Below are 24,600 nucleotides of genomic sequence, written 5' to 3'. Positions count from 1 at the left end.
GGCTCAAGGTCACTAAGGGACTTTTGTTAAGTTCTTTCAGTAGCTCCATGTCATGCCTTGCTTTTCCATGTTAAGTTCCTATAGCATATAGTTTTCATGCTCCAAAGTGTGCTACCTGATCTGAAATTCCAGACTAGTGTTAATTTCACAAAGTCTGAAACCTGCTTGTCATTTGCACTTTTGCCATGCTTGTTTGAACCTGTTAGTGGAGGAATTGGCCATAGCTCAGTGTTCATCTTTTGTCAAGCATCATTAGTGGATCCCTGCCATGTATTTTGTTGCCATGTTTGAGTGCTGTAGCATAATTATCTTGTTGCACTTATTTGGCTACTTGCTGTTTATCGCAGACCGTTGCCATATTTGAATTGCTTGCCATTTCCAAACCATGCATCCGATTCCGGTGATCTTTATATCAATTTAAACCAAAATCACCTCACCTTTCCAGTGGCACTCTTGGATTTCCAAGGTGAGGCCAGGTTCTTTCATTCCTTGTCAAATCTTGCATATGCATCCCACATTGCATCCCGCATAGCATACCATGTTTGCATCATGTTGTTTGAGCTTTGCACATGGTTGATTGTGTCCCTTTTGCTTGTTTGTCTTGTTTGGATAGAGCCAGGAGACGAGTTCGCTAACGAGGAGCCCGTTGAGTTTGCTTTCGAAGATCCAGTCAACTCTGACAACTTTGAAGGCAAGATGATCATACCCTCGAAATCACTTCTATCTTTGCTTTGCTAGATGCTTGCTCTTTTGCTATGCCTATGCTACGATGCCTACCACTTGCTTATCATGCCTCCCAAATTGCCATGTCAAACCTCTAACCCACCATGTCCTAGCAAACCGTTGATTGACTATGTTACCGCTTTGCTTAGCCCCTCTTATAGCGTTGCTAGTTGCAGGTGAAGATTGGAGATCGTTCCTTGTTGGAACATTATTTTCTTGTTGGGATATCACTATATTATCTTGTTATCTTAATGCATCTATATACTTGGTAAAGGGTGGAAGGCTCGGCCTTTTGCCTAGTGTTTTGTTCCACTCCTGCCGCCCTAGTTTCCGTCATATCGGTGTTATGTTCTCGGATTTTTGCGTTCCTTACGCGGTTGGGTAATAATGGGAACCCCTTGACAGTTCGCCTTGAATAAAACTCTTCCAGCAATGCCCAACCTTGGTTTTACCATTTTCCACCTAGCCTCTTTTTCCCTTGGGTTTCCGGAGCCCGAGGGTCATCCTATTTAAACCCCCCCCCCCAGGCCAGTGCTCCTCTGAGTGTTGGTCCGACCGAGCAGACTGCGGGGCCACCTCTGGGAAACTTGAGCTTTGGTTTTACTCGTAGGATGTCTCATCTGAGTGTGCCCTGAGAACGAGATATGTGCAGCTCCTATCGGGATTTGTTGGCACATTCGGGCGGTGTTGCTGGATTTGTTTTAACTTGTCAAAGTGTCTTGTAGAGCCGGGATACCGAGTCTGATCGGAATGTCTCGGGAGAAGGTATATCCTTCGTTGACCATGAGAGCTTGTCATGGGCTAAGTTGGGACTCCCCTGCAGGGATTTGAACTTTCGAAAGCCGTGCCCGCGGTTATGGGCAGATGGGAATTTGTTAATGTCCGGTTGTAGATAACTCGAACCTTAACTTAATTGAAATGAATAAACTGTGTGTGTTACCGTGATGGTCTCTTCTCGGCGGAGTCCGGGAAGTGAACACGGTGTTGGAGTAATGCTTGTTGTAGGATGTTCTCTTGTTCTTCGTTCGTGCTTTGACTTCTCTTCTTGCTCTCTTTTGCGAACAGGTTAGCCACCATATATGCTAGTCGCTTGCTGTAGCTCCACATATTACCTTGCCTTACCTATAAGCTTAAATAGTCTTGATCGCGAGGGTGCGAGATTGCTGAGTCCCCGTGGCTCACAGATTACTTCCAAACCAGATGCAGGGCCTGATGACTCCATTCCAGATGATGCGCTTGAGCTCAAGTGGGAGTTCGATGAAGACTCACGCCGTTACTATGTGTCTTTCCCTGATGATCAGTAGTGGTGCCCAGTTGGGGCGATCGGGACCGTGTCGCATATTGGGTTGATCTTTTATTTTGGTACCGTAGTCGGACCATGAGTGATTGGATGATGTAATGCTATTTATGTACTTTGTTTGACGTGGCGACTGTAAGCCAACTATGTACCTTCCCCTTTTATTATCTATTTACAAGGGTTGTTGTGAAGATTACCTTACTTGCGACATTGCTTTCAATGCGGTTATGCCTCTAAGTCGTGCTTCGACACGTAGGAGCTATAGCCGCATTGAGGGGGTTACATATTCTCCCTGGAAGATGTTTCTTACTATCCATGTAATATAACATAGCTAGTTGGGTACTTGTCTGCTCAAGCACTTATGACCCCTATGCCTGGTTTCCATGCATACCCCGGTTTTTATACAACCGAGTGGGTATTCGGATACACTCTGGACTATCGGGTCCAGAGGTCGAAGCGAAAAGGTCCGCCATGACAAATGATTTACAATCCGGCTAGGGATATTACATATGTCACTTGAAGTACACAGTCACTAAGACTGATTAAATTCTTCTTCTATACCATCCAACAGGCTGTCTAGCCTACAATCCTATTGGGAATACTTTGCGGCTAATTCTACTTGATCATACACTAAACTGACGGGGATCTCTTTCCCATCGGGCCCCATAGGTCCGACCTCGGCCATGTGGTTTGGGTCAGCCTTGGTATATCGTGTCTGCACCATAGCCCAGGCTTCCCGTGCACCTTGTCGGCAGGCTGAGATCTTCCATAATTGGAAGCACTGCCGCGCTCCCTTAAGCTTCTCTATAAGCTCCCACATGCCTCCTAGCGGGGACGCGGACGGCCACAAGGCTTGGGAAATACTCTGCATCACCTGCCGAACTTGTTCGTGCAGTTGTGAGAGCTCTGGTAGAAGATCACCCAAGGACCCGGGCATCTCCTCCGCGGGACGACCCGTCAGCATACCTGCAGACATACCCTGTTAGCAGGCTTCTTCGCCGAACTTCTTTAAAAAGTTCGTTCAAGCACTTACTAAAAATGCCGCGTTGAAGCTGTTTATTCTCCTTCACGGAGTCCGCAAGCTGGGCTCGGACATCCTTCAGTTCCATGCCTAGCCGAATATTGGCATCTTGGAGATCATTTTTCTCCTGCCTGACTCGCGTCAGCACGCGCTCGCCATCATTTCGCTGTCGATCTTCACGTGCCGTATCCGCCTCCACGGCCTCCGGATTCACTCCGGGGCCACCTGCAACATCTATTGTTAGGTGTGCATATACACCACACACTACCTGGTACTGATATTCTTTGCAATAGACAAAAGAGTTACCAGGGGGACCCTTTTTGGACTCCTTCAATGCGGCAACAGCGGCATCCAGTTGGGCCTTGCACTCGTCCAGCTGTTGAGACAGTTGGGAATTCTTCTCCATAAGAACCTGCACAAATAATTATCCTTAAATCAGTTGCATCAACTGTTTCAAGTCTCAGGGGCTACTAATACATATAATCGTCAGATTTGCTTACCCGTACATCCCTTACATACTCGACAGTGGCTCTGGCTAGACCATTTTGAGCAGCACAGAGGTACGCGTCTCCAGAATTGAGGGCATCAAATGCCTCTGGTGAGAAGCAAGCGTCACGGAGTACGGCCCGACGATGCCTATGATTCATGGAGCTCTCCACTTCTGAATTTGTAGCAGACAGTCTATCTGCATCCTCTGTACGAGGAGTATCCGGCGTCCGCCCCATGTCGGCTTCCGCCTCTATGTCCGGCACTGGAGCCCGACTGGTGGAAGCGTGATCCGCAGCCTCTCCGAACATATTTCGGCGAGCGTTTTTTCTATTAAAGAAACATGGACGTCATTACATTTTGAGAAAGATGACAACCACGGAGCGGGTTTTTTTGTCATACCTCTGCGCCAGCGTCTCCGTCCTGGCCGCCTTCCTTTTTGGCCTACCCGGCCTTGGTGCCTCTTGTTGGCGAGATGCTGCGGGTTCGGCACGGCGTCCCGAATGCCTTCCCTATAAAACACCATATGTATATGGTAGGTGAAGTGTCTAATGGAGCAGTCCGGGATAGTCGGCCGTAATGGCCACCATGGCATCATCACAACTCAATTGATAGAACTGCCTATCTATCAGCCCCACGAATATGTCTGGATCTTCTTCCAGTGCGGGGCCAAGGGCCCGGCCAGGGACCTCTGGTTGTGGAGATGGGCTGTTGACCTCCCTTACAGCTTTTCGTAGTTCCTGCCGTAAAATGGCAAGGTAAGTACCTATGACAAAGAATGCGGGAAGAATGGGAGTAAGGAGATATAACTCACCCAGCTTGGATGGTTGTACATGGAGAATCCATCCTGTGGCTTGATGCGGATGAACTCCTCTTCCTCTCCCTTGAACAACTCGGACAGAATTTTTGCTAAAGCAGCAGCGGAGTCCGGTCCCTTACGCCCACAACGGGTGGCATCATCTTCCCTATTAAAACACCACAAGGGGTTCCCTCGATATTGAAGTGGCTGCACTACCCGCATTATGCATATTGACATAACCTCGATTACTGTCAATCCTGATTGAGCCAGCGCTTTAATCCGGTTCATCAGGTAAAGGACTTCTCCGTTGTCTTCCTCCTAGGGGCTCCATGGGCGCCAGCTTCGGCGTTTCTTCAGAGGAGCATTGTTGAACTCAGGAAGACCCCGCCGAATAGGGTCTGGAAGGGGGACGTCCTCCATATAAAACCATTCCGAAGGCCAGTTTTCAGACGTCTTCTTTGGAGTACCGGACAGGTATCCGGTTTCGGCGATGCGCCATATTTCGGCTCCGCCCACTTGATAAAGTGACCCCTTCTGTGTGTGGGGGACAAGGCAAAATAGCCTTTTCCACAGCTCGAAATGAGCCTCGCAGCCCAGGAATAACTTGCAAAGGCCAACGTAGCCGGCGATGTGTAATATGGAAGCAGGGGCGAAATTATGCAGTTGGAGGCCGTAAAACTCCAGGAGCCCGTAGAGGAACGGATGAATTGGAAATCCGGGTCCCCATAATAAGTAAGGAATAAGGCACACCTGCTCCCCCGTAGAGGGGCTGGGGAAGCTCTCCGCTTGCTCCCCGCCATTGTAGGTGGCGAGCCCGGCTCGGACGGGAACCATATACACTAGAGGGAGAAATCCCTAAGTCTGCAGTTCGACTAATCGACTGTGTGGGACAGAACACCTCTCCCAATCACCGGGCTTACGACTACGGGGGCGAGAGGAGGAGCTGCAGTGGTCGGCCATGTTGGAGTGGATTTTTCCGAAGCACGCTCCGATGGATTCTCACTGTGGGAGGATGGTATGGATTGGATCTAAGAATCCCCATCCCTTTAATAGACAATTTATTTATCTGGCTAGGGGGCGAATGTAAAAACGCCCTGGCTCCTCGTATTCATTCGATGCGTGGAAGATATCCCTTATTGGGCGTAGAAGCCAAGAAGTCGAACATTTATGGGGCCAGACACTACTTGACAAACATTCAAAATTTGGAGAAGAACTCGGCTTGCAATGCCGAAGACAATACTGCGTGTCGGACTTGACGTCATTGAAGCCTGGTTCAGGGGCTACTGAGGGAGTCCTGGATTAGGGGGTCTCCGGACAGCCGGAGTATATCCTTTGGCCGGACTGTTGGACTATGAAGATACAAGATTGAAGACTTCATCCAGTGTTCGGATGGGACTCTACTTGGCGTGGAAGGCAAGCTAGGCAATACGGATATGTATATCTCCTCCTTTGTAACCGACCTAGTGTAACCCTAGCTCCCTCCGGTGTCTATATAAACCGGAGGGATTTAGTCCGTAGGACAAGAGACAATCATACCATAGGCTAGCTTCTAGGGTTTAGCCTCTCTAATCTCGTGGTAGATCAACTCTTGTAATACTGATATGATCAAGAACAATCAAGCAGGACGTAGGGTTTTACCTCTATCAAGAGGGCCCGAACCTGGGTAAACATCGTGTCCCCTGCCTCCTGTTACCATCCGCCTTAGACGCACAATTCGGGTCCCCTTACCCAAGATCTGCCAGTTTTGACACCGACATTGGTGCTTTCATTGAGAGTTCCGCTGCATCATCACCAGATGGTTCGATGGCCCCATCAATCATCTACAACAATCCTGCCCTGGGGGAGGTTTTCCTCCCCGATCAGATCTTTGCGTTCGGCGGCTTCGCACTACGGGCCAACTCACTTGGCCATCTAGAGCAGATCGACAGCTACGCTCCAGGTCCCCAGATTAGTTTTGTAAATCTAGACTATGTCGCTGATATCCGAGGAGACTTGATCTTTCAAGGGTTCACGACCCCAACCTCCGCTCTGGCCTTAGATTCGGAGCGCATCACCAGGTCCAAAGACGGGATTACCGAGCCCGCCGAACTATCTGCGGCCACTAAACCCATTACAGGAGAGCCGGAGGAAGTAGTGTCGTTGGCAACCATCATGATGCCGGACTCTTCTCCTGACACTTGCTCCGAACCATCGGAGTTAGCATCGTGTGAGCTCGGCCAAGGAGTTTCCTTCCTGCCGTACTCCACGGATTTTCATCTCCCTGATCAAACCTCGCCTTTAAGCGAGGCTCTAAACTTAATGCGATCCCTCGTCATTACAGAGGGGCAATTTCCAAAATACGCCCAACCCAGACTAGGGGCTGAGGGAGGAGAATTTTACGTCCCACCCACCACCCACTTCATAGCCACTGTCGAGGACTTAACTGACATGCTCGACTACGGCTCCGAAGACATCGACGGTATGGACGACGATGTTGGAGAGGAGCAGGCCAAAAACCCGCCGTTTACCGGACGCTGGACGGCCACCTCTTTGTATGACGTGTACATGGTGGACACACCCAAGGAGGGTAACAGTGATGATAAAGAAGATCCAGTCGAGGATAAGCCTCCTAAGATACATCCAAAGCACCGACGTCAGCAGCGCCGCTCTAAATCATGTCGTGGAAAAGATAGCAATACTGGCATAGGAGACAACAACACTCCGGATGATGCCGAAGACAAAGAAGACCCCGTCGAGCCAACTTTCGAATAGGACGATCGGGAAGATGGGCAAGTTAGCCCTGACGAACAGGCCGTAAATGAAGACTTGGAGGATAATAATTATCTCCCACTCTCTGAGGACGAGGTGGTCCTCGGTGACGAAGAATTTATCATACCCGAGGAACCTCTCGATCAGGAGCACTTTCAGCGCCGGCTATTTTCCACATCAAGGAGCCTGAGAAAGAAGCAGCAGCAGCTTCAAGCTGATTAAGATCTACTCAACGATAGGTGGACTAATGTCCTGGCAGCCGAGGAATACGGCCTCAAGCACCCAATCAAAAGTTACCCGAAGAATAAACTGCTACCCCAATTTGACGACGAGGCCCTCGAGCCCGTGCCATCAGCACGTAATGCGGCTGACCGACCACCTCGTGGCCGGGACAAAACGGCAACTAAAGCCGAAGACCAGCCCATACTACCTCGCCGTAAAGGTAGAGACATAACCGCTCGGGGATATACATATGACTTGTGGCAAGGCCTGGACAATAGAGCAGGTCAGACTAGATCGATCTATGGATCGCGGGGGCATGCACCGATGTGCGATGACGGCTATCTAGCCGGACGTGACAAGCATAATCACACCCGGTCCGAAAACCGCAGACGGACTCCATCCGAGCTGCGTCATGACTTGGCCTGATAAAGAGGGGCCGCACACCCCCTTTGCTTCACTGATTAAGTAATGGAGCATGAATTCCTACAAGGGTTCAAACCTATGAATATTGAATCATATGATGGAACAAAAGATCCCGCAGTGTGGATTGAGGATTTTCTTCTCCATGTTCATATGGCCCGCGGTGATGATGTTCATGCCATGAAATACCTCCCACTAAAACTAAAGGGACCAGCACGGGACTGGCTAAGTAGCCTCCCAGAAAACTCTATTGGCAACTAGGAAGACCTAGAACACGCCTTTCGCGACAACTTCCAAGGTACATATGTCCGGCCTCCGAATGCTGATGACCTCAGTCACATCATCCAGCGGCCCGAAGGTCTGGACTAGGTTCTTATTTAAAAAGACCCAAATCATCGACTGTCCGGATGCCGAAGCCCTAGCGGCTTTTAAACATAGCGTCCAAGATGAATGGCTGGCCCGTCACCTCGGCCAAGAAAAACCAAAGTCTATGGCAGCTCTTACCGCACTGATGACCCGCTTCTGCGCGGGAGAAGATAGCTGGTTGGCTCGCCAAAACAATAGCACCAACGATCCTGACACCTCTGAGGTCAGGGACGGCAATGGAAAGCCTCAACGCAAAAAAAACAAGCATCGAAACAATAATGTAGGAACCTAAGACACGGCGGTCAACATCGGATTCAGTGGTTCCAAATCCGGTCAACGGAAGAAGCCATTCAAGGCAAACAATGATGGCCCATCCAGTTTAGACAAGATACTGGATCGGCCCTGTTAAATTCATGGCAGCCGTGACAAGCCCGCCGACCATACCAATAGAAATTGTTGGGTTCTCAAACAAGCAGGCAAGCTCAACGCCGAACACAAAGGGAGGGGGCCGCCTAGTGACAGCGAAGACGAGGAGACTCGCCAGGCAAACACCGGGGGACAAAAGCAATTCCCGCCCCCCCGAAGTAAAAACATTAAACATGATATCTGTGAAGCATATCCCTACAAGGGAGCGCAAGCGCGTACCACGAGACGACTACACCATAAAGCCGGTCGTACCAAAATTTAACCCATGGGCAGCTTGTCCGATCACTTTTGATCGCAATGACCACCCAACAGGTATCCGTCACAAAGGTTCAGCGGCTTTGGTCTTCGACCCAATCATCGATGGATTCCATCTCACACGAGTCCTTATGGACGGTGGCAGTAGCCTTAATTTTCTCTATCAAGACACTGTTCACAAAATGGGCATTGATCCCTCGAGGATCAAGCCCACGACAACTGCCTTCAAAGGTGTAATACCTGGCGAAGAATCTCACTGTATGGGCGCAATCACGCTGGACGTCGTCTTTGTTTTGCCAGACAACTTCCGAAGCGTAGCCTTGATCTTTGATATTGTTCCATTCTGCAGTGGATACCATGCACTTCTTGGGCGGACCGCGTTCGCTCATTTCAATGCGGTCCCACACTACGCCTATCTAAAGCTTAAGATGCCCAGTCCACCTGGCGTCATAATGATTAGTGGAAACACGGTACACCCCCTCTGTTATGAGGAGTATACCACGGCCATCACAGCCGAAGTACAAAGCGGACTCGTTAAACTGCATAACTTATCGGCCATTAAGCCACCGACCTCTACTACACAAGACCGGTCAATTTTCGAGCAGGATTAGCAGTTCCACCTCCATCGTTCACCGCATATGCCTGGGAAGTTTGCATTGTGCATGCATAATTATACACTTAAAATGTCTTGGTCGTCAGCGGAGGCACAATGCGGACAGACCTACATCACGGTTTGTCCTACTACAACTTTTCTCCCTTCTTTTCAAACTATTTCTTATCTTTTGTCACAGATGAATCAAAACCTGCTCGTCCTATGGACCTGCAAGGACTCTTTAGCAGGTCAGTTTTGTCAAGGCAACAAAAGATTGCTCCTTTTAAGGAATCCTCTTCGCTAAGGCAATGGCAGTGCAGACGTGCGGCAGGAGGTTCAAAAGATTTTTTGTAGACCAAACACTCCATTTTAAACCTGGATATAGCCTTTTTCCTCAGCCTTCGACCCCTGGCATGTAAAATGACCCGGGTAGAGGTGTTATAATCTGTAAGATTGTGCTCAACATATCAATCAGATTCCAGTGGACATAATCCGTCTTCAGTACTTATTTTTTCCTCATAGAAACTGTATTTTACCTTTTCGGTGGTTTCACATATACACCTTGGCACTAATCGCCAGGGTTCTCAATACGGCAACATATTAAATTTCCAACAAGTCTGAACATCTCTACAACATACTTTGGCGTCACGAGTTTTGGCATTATATGCATCAGCTCCTAATCCTGTCTTTGGTCAATAGTTGGGTTGCCCGGATCCTGTGCTTACTACCTTACGTTCCGCTCTATCGGCTAGGGTAGTAAAGGGAGAACTACTGCGATTGTGTTTTCGGTTCACCTGGTTAAGCACCTCGGTAGAGAAAGCCGAAAACAAACTGTTATGATACGACGAGAGCTGGTCAACCACTCAGCGACTTATTAAATCTTTTGTGATTCCATCCGTATAACACGAAGGACCGTTTTCCGGTCACCTATGTAGCGCACTCGTATTTGGATAACCGCGTACATACAAGGGGCTATATCATAGACCCACCATCAAACTCCTATGGCTAGGTGAAGGTGTTAAAGCCCTATAGTCCGATTGCCTAGTTCGCTGCACTGAACCTCCTTCATGGACCAAGACGTTGGTTCAAGTGTAGTCAATTGCTATTCCAAACACCCCCGCATTATATGCAAGGGGGCTAAAGCCGCCGACCGGCAAACCTTCAGATTATATAAAAAACGGCCGCACAGGAGGAAATGCCTTTCAGGCAAAAGGCATAAATGTAACACGGCCTTAATATATCATAATATTTGTTATCACAATTCCGATACATTCATTCAAACATAATATTCTTCGAGCACTAACCCTCTATCAAGCGGGCGCCCTCTAGGACATCTTCAAAATAATGCTCCAGCGTGCAATGGTCCTTGCCCTCGGGCAGACTGTTTGCTGCTACATCAGTGACCTTCATTTTCGCCCAGTACGTCTTGACACGAGCAAAGGACATCCGTGAAACTTCAATGCATGCTGACCGTTTAACGACGTCGCTACGCGACACCGCACTAACAAGTCGCTACACCAAACCAAAATAACTATTCAGAATTGGCTCAGTTGGCCACAACCGAACCACGACTTCCTTCATGGCAGCTCCGGACACCTTATGGAGCTCGGCCTACTGGGTCATTTGTTCGTTCAGCATCGATGGGCGCCTTGGCACATTGAACTGTGACCAGAAAAGCTTCTCCACTGCACGTCCGTCTTGCACTTGATAAAACTGCGCCGCATCAGCGACACTCTTCGGCAGGTCCAAGAATGAGTTTGGAGAACTCCACAATTGATTAAGCAGGGCATACTTTGGGTCGCCGAATTTATTTTGTAATATAAAGGGCTTACTGGCAGCTATCTCCCCAGCTTGTCGAATCTCCTCCCGAGCCGCTCTAGACTCGGACTGTGCCTCTCGCGCCTCTTGTGAAGCCTTGTTGAGTTCGGCTGCCTTGGCTTTGTTATCCTTCTTGAGTGATTCGCATTGGCTAGTGGCATCCTTCAGCTCTCGCGCCATGATAGATATTCTCTCCTCGCAGTGGAGCCGAGCGGCTTGTTCGGCCTTTAACTCAGCAGCTGCCTTCTTGACAGCCGCATTGCTCACTCTGGCTTGCTCCTTGGCATGGGCAAGTTCAGCCCGAAGGGTCTCAACTGCAGCAACACCATCTACAATTATGCATGTCCCAGTATATAATTTTCACCTTCGTCCTCATATTAGTATACATGCATAAGCTGACTGCCCAAAAACATACCTTGTGCCTCGTCAAGCTGCCCATTAATAAGAGTAATGTCCTCATCTGCTAACTCAAGTTTCTGCTTTAAATCTGCAACTTCTGCAGCATGGGCAGTCGCCATTGACATACTAGACTATTTCAAATTAATCATGTCATTTCCTAAGCATATCTTTTTGATCATCTGATGGCCTCCCTATGGAAGCCGACCAGAGTCTCACGGGCTACTATCTATACACAAGCACATTCTACATGTAAAGAGCAGTTAAGATATTACATTGCATACCTCAAAGCCTCTTAGTAGGCCCATGAAGGCCTCATTCAATCGGCTTCTCGCGGACAGAATCCTCTCAATTACCATACCCATTAAGGTACGATGTTCCTTTGAGATGGATGCATCCTGCAACATGCCGATTAATGTATCCGGAGCCTCCGGACTCCTCGAGGCGGCTGCAGGAGTATAAACTCCCTTCGAAGGGATATGTTCACTCGACCCTAGAGTCGTCTTCGGCTGTAAACTAGATAGTCTGGGGCCTTTATTGTTGGTCCCCGTAGGGGCTGCACACCCCGGACCCTTGACGACCGAAGTATCACCTTCGGGCATTGCCTTCATTGCCCCCACGCCACTTGATGATCGGGGGAGACCCTCCGGGATGACACCTCGAAGTAGTCCACCCTAAGGGGCGAGGAAGCATGTGGCGGCGTCTCGCTTTCCATCATCTCCGGAAGCAGGTCACCCGAGGAGGAGGACTGTTGAGGAAGACTGTGGGCCAGACTGCAAACATATATTTAAGATGTTACCCTTGTGACATGAAAAGAATGGGATATGTCTAGAATACCCTTGTTCACTTACGATTCGGCGAAAGGCTTGTCCTTATGGAGGAACTGTGCGGCAACGTCGTCTTCCGAACCGGTCATGGTTTTGTCACGGCAGATGTCCTAGTGTGAGGACTTAGTCGTGGAGCCATCACGATGGGTTAGCTTGAAGGGGTTAAAGCGGAACAAGGGACGCAAGGAATTATACTGGTTCGGCCCCTTACGATGAAGGTAAAAGCCTACTCCAGTTGTGATGGAATTGCTAGGGTTTCGATGACCAGGGGCCGAATCCGCTTTGCCTGGCTCTCGAGTTATTGCTTGTTGTCTGTCCCTAAACCGCTGTCGAGTCGTCCCTTTATATACACAGGATGACGCCCACCGGTTTACAGAATCCTGGCCGGCTCATAAACATGTCCGGCCTGGTTTCTACCCTTTCCTATCTTACAATACAAGTTACATGCTATATGGAGGTTTATGTCTACGGGCCCTAAAATGCCTTTGGGCCCTCGGCCTCCGTGCTAGCTCTCCTTCGTAACGGTCCATATTCCTTGTCTTCATGGGCTTTAGATATAAATAACTCATTACAGGCATAATCCGGCCCCTCCTGGCCGGTTTATACGCAGTAGTAATATTCCCAACATTAGGCCCCAGATTGATTTGAACATGTTCATGTCAATCTTCGACACTTAGAAAAATTCCCCTTTCAGCGCCTTTGCATATCCTTGTAATCCGCCGTGACGTCATCCTCCAAGATTGTAATAAACCGCCATGACGTCACCTGTTATTAAAAATTGTATGTCTCACCTTCATTAATGAGCCTCCGATAATCGAGGCGACAGCTCTGTCACAGATTGAATTTTTGGGCTCCTCAATTTTCGCGCCTGTCACTTATCCCTTCGCCTTATAAATAAGACTGGGGGTCCTTTTCATCCTCCCCCGTGCCTCCTCGCATCCTCTTCTTCCATGCGCCGACCTGACCCTTGCGTGCGGCCACCATCGTCAAGCTCCGCCCTCGACCTCATCTCCAGCCGCTGCATCAACCTAAACAAACCAGAGAAACACGGCGTGCCTTCGCTGCTCTGTCGGCAACAGTAAGTTTTCCCTTTCCCTTGCCCTTGATTCACCATTAAGGTTTTGGTGTTCATCAAAGCTCACGGCTGTTCTTCTCTGTTTATCTCCATAGTGTAAGCAGTGAACTCAGATTCCAACATTTTATTGTGCAGTCGTAGTTGTAATCCCCTTTTTCATCCTTAGAATATCTTCTCTGTATAGAAAAAACCCATCTGGACCTGATGAACTATTTAAACACCTATATTTTGAGCCTGAATATCCTTTGATTTACTGATATGCTGCAGATCTGAAATTACCACATCGATCTGTGAAACTTGTTTTTCCCATACTTAGACATTTTTTAGATCTGTACCTTCCCTACCAATATAGCCGGTTTAACTTTTTTAGGAAATAATAATCCGGTATGTAGAAGATGATAATCCGGCAGGTACCATTAGTCCCCTTTAAAATCGCCAATTCATTTATCCTTGTAACCCCTTAATGTCAGGCTCCAGTTTAACAATGTGCATCCGTCTTTGTCTTATCCTTCTGATCTTATGTCGCTTTATGCTTGTCCATCATAAACCTTAAACCGGCATTAATCTTTTTCCAGCTCTTCATTTAAAATGGCCAAACAATTTTATGCTTGTAACTGGGCCTCTTCACGGGTTACTGAAGAGCAACTAGATGGATGCGTCAGAATTGGCGCTTTACCAAAATAAAGCGAAATCCACTGGCGAGTTCCCGTTCCAGAGAATCCTCCTACCCCCAAGGATGGCGAGGTAGTGGTATTTGTTCATCATATGAGCCCTGGTTTTAAACCGCCGGGATCCAAGTTTTTTCGTGATGTACTTGCCAGCTTCCAGATCCACCCTCAAGATATTGGACCTAACTCTGTGTCCAATATTTGCAACTTTCAAGTGTTTTGTGAGGCCTATCTGCAAGAAGAGCTGACCGTTGAATTGTTCAGGCATTTTTTCTACTTGAACCGTCATACTGAATTTGTAGACGGGCCCAACACTGAACTTGGCGGCGTTTCCATTCAGAAAAGGAAAGCTTCCCTCACGCCAAACTTCATAGTCATCCTAAGGATTGGAACCAGACTTGGTTCTACTATAAGGATACTTCCCCCGATGATGAGAACCCTCTACCGGGTTATCGTGCTCACCGGCTTACCAACACACATCCATTTCCGCAACGGCTGACTGCCAAGGAACGGGCCACATATGCGCCACAACTTGCGAAGCTCAGAGCTTTTATAGCTAATGGTTTGACAGGAGTTGTCTTTGTTCGTTGCTGGATATCTTGGAGTATTTTACCGTTAAGCCGTCGCCCCGGCTTAATGTGTGAGTACACAGGGGACTGAAAAGATCCTCAATGACATATTGATATTCAGCTAACAGAGGCTGAAGTTACTGAGTCTGTTAAGAAAATACTGAATGAATCAGAGGTTGTCTGCAGTAAGGCCGGGTTAAGTCCCTTCTATACTTTGAATAAACCGCCAGCTGTAAGAATTGTCTCACTCCTGCTTGTACCTGATATTCTTAACTGTGTAATATTTTATATCCTCTGTCAATCTTTTAACAGGGTGACGACTCATTCTGGAAGAAGAAACCTCAAGATAAACCGGCCAAGACCCCTCGACCTAAGACGAAGGTTGTCAAGAAACCTTCCAAGAAGAGGGCAGCTGAATCCACCGGGTTGGACCTTGATGAGGACCTTAATAATCCGGACTCAGAGGTAGAACTTGACTCTCTTGGTTCGTTTTCCATACACCTCATTGACAATGATTATTATCATAGTGATGCTGAAGGCAGCCAAGCAGATGACGCAGAGGTAATTACTATTTCCTTTGGTTTAAACACTCTGCCAACACAGAAAATCCATCAAACAATCTGGGAAATAAGATTTTCTCACCCCCTAGCTCACTTGGACCCAAACTTTCTTTTGAAGAAGTAGCAACACGAAGCTCGCCGCACAACCCGGCACAGCGGCCAAGTAGTCACTTCAGCCGGCTTACCGAACACTCTGGTTCGGAAACGTTAATCTGAGGTCTCACACACTTCTTGTCGTGGAATTGTCACGACAGATGTCCTAGTGTGAGGACTTAGTCGTGAGGCCAACGCATCTTTGTAGTAGCTTGATAGGGGTTGAGCGGAATCGAGAGACGCAACACAAGACAAGGATTTAGACAGCTTCGGGCCTCGAGAAACATCTTCCGGTAATAGCCCTACATGTTGTTTGTGGCTAGATCTGATTATGCTCGTGAGAGAATTTCCGGTAAACCGGCTCTTTGTGTCTAGCCCTAGAGATTGTTTCTTCTTCCCTCTCCCTTTTTTGGGGAGCCCTGCCCCTCCTTATATATGTTGAAGGGGCGGGTTACATGACTATTCATAGTAGGATTAGGATTACTCTATTACAAGTGGAGTCCTAGTCTTGCTTCCTTTGTAAGGGAATATTCCTTATGCCTTTCCTCGTAAACCAGCCCACCATAGCATGAACCGACCTTCTGGGCCTTGGGCCTTGTCATCCATCTAAAACACCCACCGGGTCACCAATGAGTCGGCAGACCAGTTAACCGCCAGACCAGTGAGCCGTCAGTCCTCTGGCGGGTTATCGATGAAGAGCCAAGTCCGGCCGGGTTATACTTCCGGATGGGTTACGCCGCGGGGTATATCCCCGACATTAGCCCCCAGTTTAATTTGGATTTATCCATGTTAAACTGATCTGCAATATAAACACAAGAACAAATTTGATAGGTTGTGCTCCAGGTTAAGAATTTTTATAAACCGACACCTGAACATCCTTAAGTCCTTGTCATTTCCTTCTTCTAGAAAATCTGGGTCAATAAACCATCTTCATAATCAATTTTCTTGTAGAATAAATATTGTAAATAAAGAATCCATTTAAGTCGGCCTTCAATGCTCTGATTTGACAAAAATATTGGACTTCAAATATTCAACTGATATTCAGCCGGTTTGAAAATGTAGAACTTGCCGGTTTATCACTGCCAAAATTGCCGGGTTATAAAAACTGATGATCCCGGGTCATGGACGTTTATAGACGCCGGGTTATGATTGTTGCCAACGCCGGGTCACACAATTAATCTACCTGATTTGCCCAAAACTAAGAATTTGAAGGTGTTCCTCCTTTATATACATATTACCTGTAGCCCCCAAGTCTTAAGAGGAGAACATAGTGATAGATTAAGATTTGTTTCAATATAAATGTTGCAACCCTGAAGAACTCCAGATTGTTCATCTCAGTCACTAGTCACAACTGAATATTCCACTTATGTAGCCCCCAAGTGTCGGGTTGTCATGCTTGCAGCAACCTGGGACTTGTAATTGCTTGATGCTCAAAAAACTTCAACCAGTGTAGCCCCAAGGGCCAGGTCATTATTCAATAATGAGCAGGGACTTTATAAATATAATCACGCTTCATTGAAAATAACATCATATGATTTAACTCCACCATGGGGGATGAACCCACGCCCACAAGGTTAAGAGCTTTTTGTTTTACCAACTTAGTAGTGGACCCTTGAATATAACAGATTAAGACTTTTGTACCTTGAATCATTGATAGGAGCAATTGGTAGCCCCCAAAGGCCGACTCATTTAGAATGTGATTAGTCGGGTCTTCAATAAGTTGAGCAAAAAATGACTTTGCATTAGCCCCCAAGTGCCATGGTGCATGCTAGCAGTGACATGGGACTTGCATATTCGATGTAATCTCAATCTGAATAATGTAGCCCCCAAGTGCCGGGTCATAAGCCTGCAGCGACTCGGGACTATTCCTTCCATTGTAGAATAAACCATATCCATTGATAAACTAATAGCCATTGCGCCAAAGCGACATTAAACATCTTATCTATTGACAAGTAAATCCGGAGTTTAAATACCCGGCGGCACTTGACCGATGGCGATTTGATACGCCTCCATTGTAAGCCAGAATTTTTATAACCCGGCGGCTTATAGCCTTTTGAGAAAATCCAGAATGGATAATAATTTTGAAGCATCAATTTTAATGATGAGCTTAGACTTACGCATTTATATAAGTCATAGTTCTGCAAATCCTGCAGAAAGTTTAAACAACATACGCCCTGGCGACTATGGAATTAGCTCATACTGCCGGCTTATATCGCCATATCTAATAAAAGCAATAATTCAATGATTGATAAGCGCATGATTCTTGTACTGCCGGCTTATTGATCCGTCCGGTAAGGGTGATAACCCAATATTTAGAAGCAAAAACTTCCAAATTTTTATGATTAACATATGGTGGCGACTTGTCATCAAAATTCGAGCCAGGTTTAAATAGAAACCACACATATTTGCTTCAGATATGAAAAAAGTCTCAAGACAAACCCCAAATATTGTTTTCAAAAACTTAAGTCAAACAGAAAGAAAAATTTGAGGCTTCCGATTCGAATACGATCAGTAAACCGGACCCAAGGGGTTAAGCTAGGATTCGAATACGATCATGTAGCCCCCTGTGGCTTTGGTGTTGCACCAATCAAGAGGGTACCGACAGCTATGTTCACTTTGGTTTTAATACGACCTATGTTTAAATAGGAAGCCCCCAAATGACCTTGAGAGGTTTTTAACGACCCTGATTCGAGTACGATCCAAGTCGGACCCAAAAGTGGTTAATCTATGATTCGAATATGATCAAGAAGCCCCCTAGTGAGTTTGGCATTGCGCCGATCAAGAGGGTACCGATAGCTATGTTCTCTTTGGTTCTAATACGACCTATGTTTGAACAGGAAGCCCCCAAATGACCTGTAAATGTGGCTATGAGCCGGATAAAAGGGTAATCATAGCTTAGCTCAATAAGCCGAAAGCCCCCAAGTGATATATTTCTGAGTTGTGCTCGCCGGATGCCTATGTTTGAGTTGTGCTGTGCAACAAACTCTCTTTTGACCCTGTAATTTCTCTTGAAAACTCGAACTTGAGCCGGATTGTAAATCGAAGCATCATTGTGACCCAGAAATTTTCTCACGGCCTTTAAATTTTTACCAATATGGCGGTAGTCTCCGGGACCGGGTTATCTTCCCTCCATTGACCCGGAGTTCTTGAATTCACTGAAACTGGCCGATTTCACCGAGTCATGTCATTGTAGCCTCGAGTCTCAAGACGACTCGAGGATTTGGCTTGAGATTCTCCATATTTAACCGTGATATAAACCGGCATGAGTTATCCAATAGCTCAGAGATATAATAATCCCTTTTTGTAGCAGACAATTTGTCCTGCATTGGAAAACTTGAAAGCCAGAGTAATTTCTCTTTTAAAGAAAGAAATATATAATATAAAAATATAATGGATGTATTTCACCCGATATGTTAGGCCAGAAAATATCCATAACGGAGTTGATGATCACCATGGTGAAGCTGAAATCAATCATGGCGAGTCGGCCATGCAAGAAGACAGATGAATCGTCCGCGGCGTTGTAATCCGGCACGGACGGGCGAGTCGGCCATATGTTGATGTAGACCGGACTGCGGGGGACGGCGGCCTATGCGCGCTTTATTGGGTAATTCGTGCGGTCCTGACGAGTTGATGCAGACTGGACCATGGGAACGGTGGCTTGCACGCATGTCTGTCAAGCAGCGTGGCATGGACGAATGATAGTGCATGCACTCCGTATCCAAGGTATAATGGCAAAAAATTGTCCAGTGTAAAAATATTATAGGGCAGAGTAATTGTTCTTTGAGAAAAAATAAGTGTTTAATAGATAAATTTAGATAGATATCACCTGATGTTTGTGAACGACAGATGTAGCGACTAGACCTCAAATGGTCCAATCTCTGTGCTCCGATGTCATCCCAGGATCAGTAATGCTGACACCACACAGTACTTGAAGGATTTATAACAGAGTAGCAATCACACACTTATTACATCGAGTGTCTCAAAAGAGAACTTATTACAATAAATATGGCTTAAGGCCATCTAATAACGATAACAGCGGAAGGCTTGGAAGATAGGTGAGTCCATCAACTCCAACGGCATCAATGAGTATAGAACCATGAACTAAAAAGGCTCCTTACTCGTCGTCTGAAAAGTCTGCAACGTGAACATTGCAGCCCGAAATGGGTCAGCACATGGAATATGCTGGCAATGTAACACATAGGGAGCAATGAAAGAATAAGACTATACTATATGCATATTTGGCTGGTGGAAAGCTCTATGGTTACAGTTTTGCGTAAAGCCATTTTTCCCTACTCCAAAGGAATAAATTTTATTTAACTATCATAGTGGTTGTTAAACATTGAGAGTGTATACACCCTCTCAATCCCAATTAAGCATCATCATTAAAACCCAAGAAAATTATTTAGAGTAACATGATGAGATTCACATGATAATCCAAGTACTAGATACTCAAGATGTCCATAACCGGGGACACGGCTAACCATGATTAGTTTATACACTCTGCAGAGGTTTGCGCACTTTTCCCCACAAGACTCGATCTCCTCCGTTGGGATTCTCGCACTACATGGTGTTTGAGAAACGGATGACCGAGACATAGTCTTTCAGAAGCGCTAGCACCTTACGATCAGGTAGACAGTTACACCTACTTCCCCCTACATCTGCTAGTCTACCATTGTAAGAGTTCGCACAACTTAATCAACTATTCTAGAGCCCATAGTAGCTTGTGGCTGCACACGGAAGTTTCTAGTGTGAATAATCTCATGATCCCTTTGAGCCTGGGTGGCGGTCCAAAAGAAAACAGGCAATCGCTGGAATACCCAGGTGCCTCAATCTACTCAGATGTGTATTTAAGTTGCCACCTTAGATAAACCATTAATTTAACAATCTCACATCTGTCATGGATACACTCACCCAATCCACGTCTACTAGCATAGCATAGCAATATAAGCAAACGTGGAAGTAACTCCACAAGGTTTGATAGTAACAGGTAATAGGTACTACCTCATCTACTTCCCAAAACCCACAATTTAATTAGATCCTAATCATGCAATGTGTGAGGATTGATCTAATGCAATAAAACAGGGTAGTAGGAGGTATGAACAAAGTGTTACTTGCCTTGCTGACGATCCGTGAAACCTAGCGATTCAAAGTAGCAAGCGGCGCACTCCGGGTACTCTATCGCAAACAAACAAGCACATAATAAGTACTCTGCTAATGCACAGGTAAAACTCAAATAATATAACTAACAAGAAAGTTCAACATAAGAACTCCGGTTGGCAAAAAGAATCAAATCGAACGAAGCAATGAAAGACAAACGGCAAAAGAAACAAACTTCGTTTACTATTCTGGATCTAGGTGAAATTTTACAGAAGCAAAAACTGGTTTGAGTTGGTTAAACAGAAAGAGGGTTTTGAGACGAAACTCCAGGCGCTTGAATCGCCTGATTCCGATAAACGAGCGAAAAGTTATACCAAAACGAAAATCGAATCAGAAATCGCGATCAGAAAAAATCGCGGAAAATCCGAGAAAAAGAAAAACGACGAACAGATTAACGAATGAACGTTCGTTATCTGGAACTAAACGAGGAACGCGTTCGTTAAAATGAACGAACGAGCGAACGCTCGCTAATTAACTAAACCGAGAAAAAAAACGATCTATCGAAAAAAACGAATCTAAAAAATCCGGTGAAAACCAATGGTTTTTAAAAATATCCGGCGGCGGTTCGACCTCGTCGGCGTCGAGCTTCGGTGACGGCGGGCGGCGGCGGCTGGCGGCGGCGGCTGTGGCGCGGTGCGGCTAGGGTTTGGACGGGCGGCGTGGCTTGGGCTGAGGCGGCCCGGGTGGCGCGCTATATAAAGCCCCCGGCCAGGCGGAGTCCTGGCCGGACACGGCCCAAATTCGGTTCAGATTATTTTTAAATAATTACGCTCAGAAAAAAAACAAAAGGAATACTAAACGGACTCCAAAAATTCTGAAATAAATTTTCTCCGGCTTCTAAAATCAAGCCGCACAGGATGAACATTTATTTGGGGCCTAAATTGAATTTTGAAAAACACGCATTTTTTCCTAAATTCAAATAAAATAGCAAATAAATCCAAAATAAAATCTTATTTGATTTTATTATTAAATCCTCAATATTTCTTTATTTTTGAGAAAGTCATTTTATTCCCTCTCTCATATTTTGTGATAGAAATAATTGAAAATAAAATAAATAAAATTAAATGATCCTATTTTAAAAATTTGAGAAAACTCAAATATGAAAAAACGAAATCCCCAACTCTCTCCGAGGGTCCTTGAGTTGCGTGAACTTTCTGGATCAACCAAAAATGCAATAAAATATGATATGCAATGATGATCTAGTGTATAACATTCCAAATTAAAAATTTGGGATGTTACAAACCTACCCCATTAAGATGAATCTCGCCCTCGAGATTCGGGTTGGCTAGGAAGTAGGTGAGGATGGTCTTTGAGCAATTCTTCCTCTCGTTCCCAGGTGGCTTCGTCCTCCGTGTGGTGGCTCCACTGAACTTTGCAAAACTTAATAACCTTGCTGCGGGTGACTCGGCCGGCATACTCAAGAATTCTGACTGGTTTCTCCTCGTAGGTCAAATCACTGTCCAACTGAATCGCTTCCAGCGGCACTGTATCTCTCAGCGGTATATCAGCCATCTCCACGTGGCACTTCTTCAACTGTGAAACGTGGAACACGCCGTGAACTCCTGACAATCCTTCGGGCAATATCAACTTATAAGCTACTTCTACCATATGCTCCAAAACCTTGTATGGTCCTACAAAACATGGCGCTAACTTTCCCTTAACTCCAAAGCGCTTAACTCCTCAAAGTGGAGATACTCAAAGATAAACTCGGTCTCCGACTTCGTAAACTATCTCCTTGCGTTTAGAATTTGCGTAGCTCTTCTGCCTGGACTGGGCTACCTTGAGCCTATCGCGGATGAATTTTACTTTCTATTCAGACTCCTTAATCAGATCCGGTCCAAACAACGGACGGTCTCCAACTTCATCCCATGACAATGGGGTCCTGCACCTCCTTCCGTACAAGGCTTCGAAAGAGGCCATCTTCAAACTGGATTGATAACTGTTGTTATAAGAGAACTCTGCTTATGGCAAATTGTCGTCCCAACTAGATCCATAATCTAGCGCACAAGCTCTTACCATATCCTCCAAAATCTGATTGACTCTCTCGGTCTGTCCATCTGTCTACGGATGGAAAGTTGTACTGAACTCTAGCCTGGTACCCAAAGTTTGATGCAACTGATTCCAGAACTTTGAGGTAAATTGGGTTCCTCTGTTTGATACAATGCTACTTGGAACTCCATGCAGACATACGATCGTGGTCATGTATATCTTTGCCAACTTGGCACTAGTATAGGTAGTCTTCACTGGAATGAAATGAGCTACCTTTGTCAAACGATCGACTACAACCCAAATCGAGTCATAGCGTGAACGAGTTCTGGGCAATCCTGTAATAAAATCCATGCCTAACTTATCCCACTTCCATTCGGGTATCGGCAATGCCTTTACTCTCTGACATACATCACAAACTGCTACATACTCCGCAATATCCTTCTTCATTCCGGTCCACCAGAAAGTATCCTTCAAATCCAAATACATCTTGGTATTTCCTGGGTGAATCGAATATGGTGAATCATGGGTGACGGTGTCCTGGACTAGGGGGTACTCACCACGTCATCTACGGATCTGTTAGATTGGGCCGAGGACCCCCATGGACGTATACTCATGGGTCAGTTCGGACAGCTGCCGCATACAAGGATGATTCCACAAGACTTCGCGATCAACACAAGGACTCCTCCACACCGGCGTATTCGGCTAGGACTCTTGTTATCCTAGGCCTCTGGTGCATTATATAAACCGAGGCCAGGCTAGTCGATAGATCATATACAACAACAATCATACCATAGGCTAGCTTTTAGGGTTTAGCCTCTCCGATCTCGTGGTAGATCTACTTTTGTACTACCCATATCATCAATATTAATCAAGTAGGACGTAGGGTTTTACCTCCATCAAGAGGGCCCGAACCTGTGTAAAACATCGTGTCCCCTGCCTCCTGTTACCATCCCCTAGACGCACAGTTCGGGACCCCCTACCTGAGATCCGCCGGTTTTGACACCGACATTGGTGCTTTCATTGAGAGTTCCGCTGTGTGTTCAACAAAAGGTTGATGGCTCGCCTGCAGATCAACTGCGACTTCGGCATCTTCGTCACCAACTCGACTGGTCACCTTGGTTTGACCAAGGACTGCGCCCTACCTCCAGTCGTCATGTTCGGATGAGGGTCTTTATAAACATTAACTCCGATATCTATCAATATCATGGAGGAATCATCCAGGAAGCCCGGGGGCTCAACGTCAACAATGCCCTCGGGCGACCGTGCTGTTTTTCTGGACAACAAACATGTGTCCGCCGCCACCGGCTCCTCAAGTGTCTTTTTAATGATTGCTTTGGTGGAATTGTGCGGAATTGAGTCTACAACAACCCTGGAAAATTTCGTCGAGTTCCGATGGAGGAATCTCTGGCAATCCACGATATACCGGAACTTTTCAAATTTGGACGGGAATCTGGATGAGTTTAGGGCGTGGTGTCCAGCTTCTAGCTCGGATGTCCATTGGAAGATCCAACCGTTGATCGGCTTCATAATTCCTGTATCTACCACCTCTCAAAATTTCATCTCGATCCGACCATCGAAACTCCAGGAACCTTCCGATTAGTGCATCACTTTTCGGATCTGTTTTCTGCGCGAAAACGAATCCGACCCGAGTTCGTCTTTTTTATGAATGGGATTTCGGACACCCTTTTGAAGGAAGTTTTGTATGGGGTATTGTGTTTTGTTCCCGAACACATCCCTCTAACTTTAAGATCTTTTGAACATGATCTTCAACATCATGTTGGTGTCAAACCAGTCTGGCAATATTGCTCAATGGCTGCCGACCTGCGCTAGACACGTCGTCACTTTGTTGAGCCGAGCTCAACTTCTTCGGATCATCATCTCGGCAAGCCAAACAAGAGTCCGGCATCGCGAAGGATAAATCATCACCAACATCGCCGCCCGACGGATTACACGGAGCGGGCATACTGGCATCCCCGCACGGTCGCTTCATCAAGCCGGCATCGACCACGTCACGACCTGCATGGGCAGGGCCGCACTATTGCTTCTTCAAGCTGGTGTCCATCACGCCAACCTACTTCGACTCATCGGCTGAC

The sequence above is a fragment of the Triticum urartu genome, chromosome 4 (genome assembly GCF_003073215.2).
Source record: "Triticum urartu cultivar G1812 chromosome 4, Tu2.1, whole genome shotgun sequence".
NCBI classification, from domain to species: Eukaryota; Viridiplantae; Streptophyta; class Magnoliopsida; order Poales; family Poaceae; genus Triticum; species Triticum urartu.
This window is presented reverse-complemented; position numbering follows the sequence as displayed.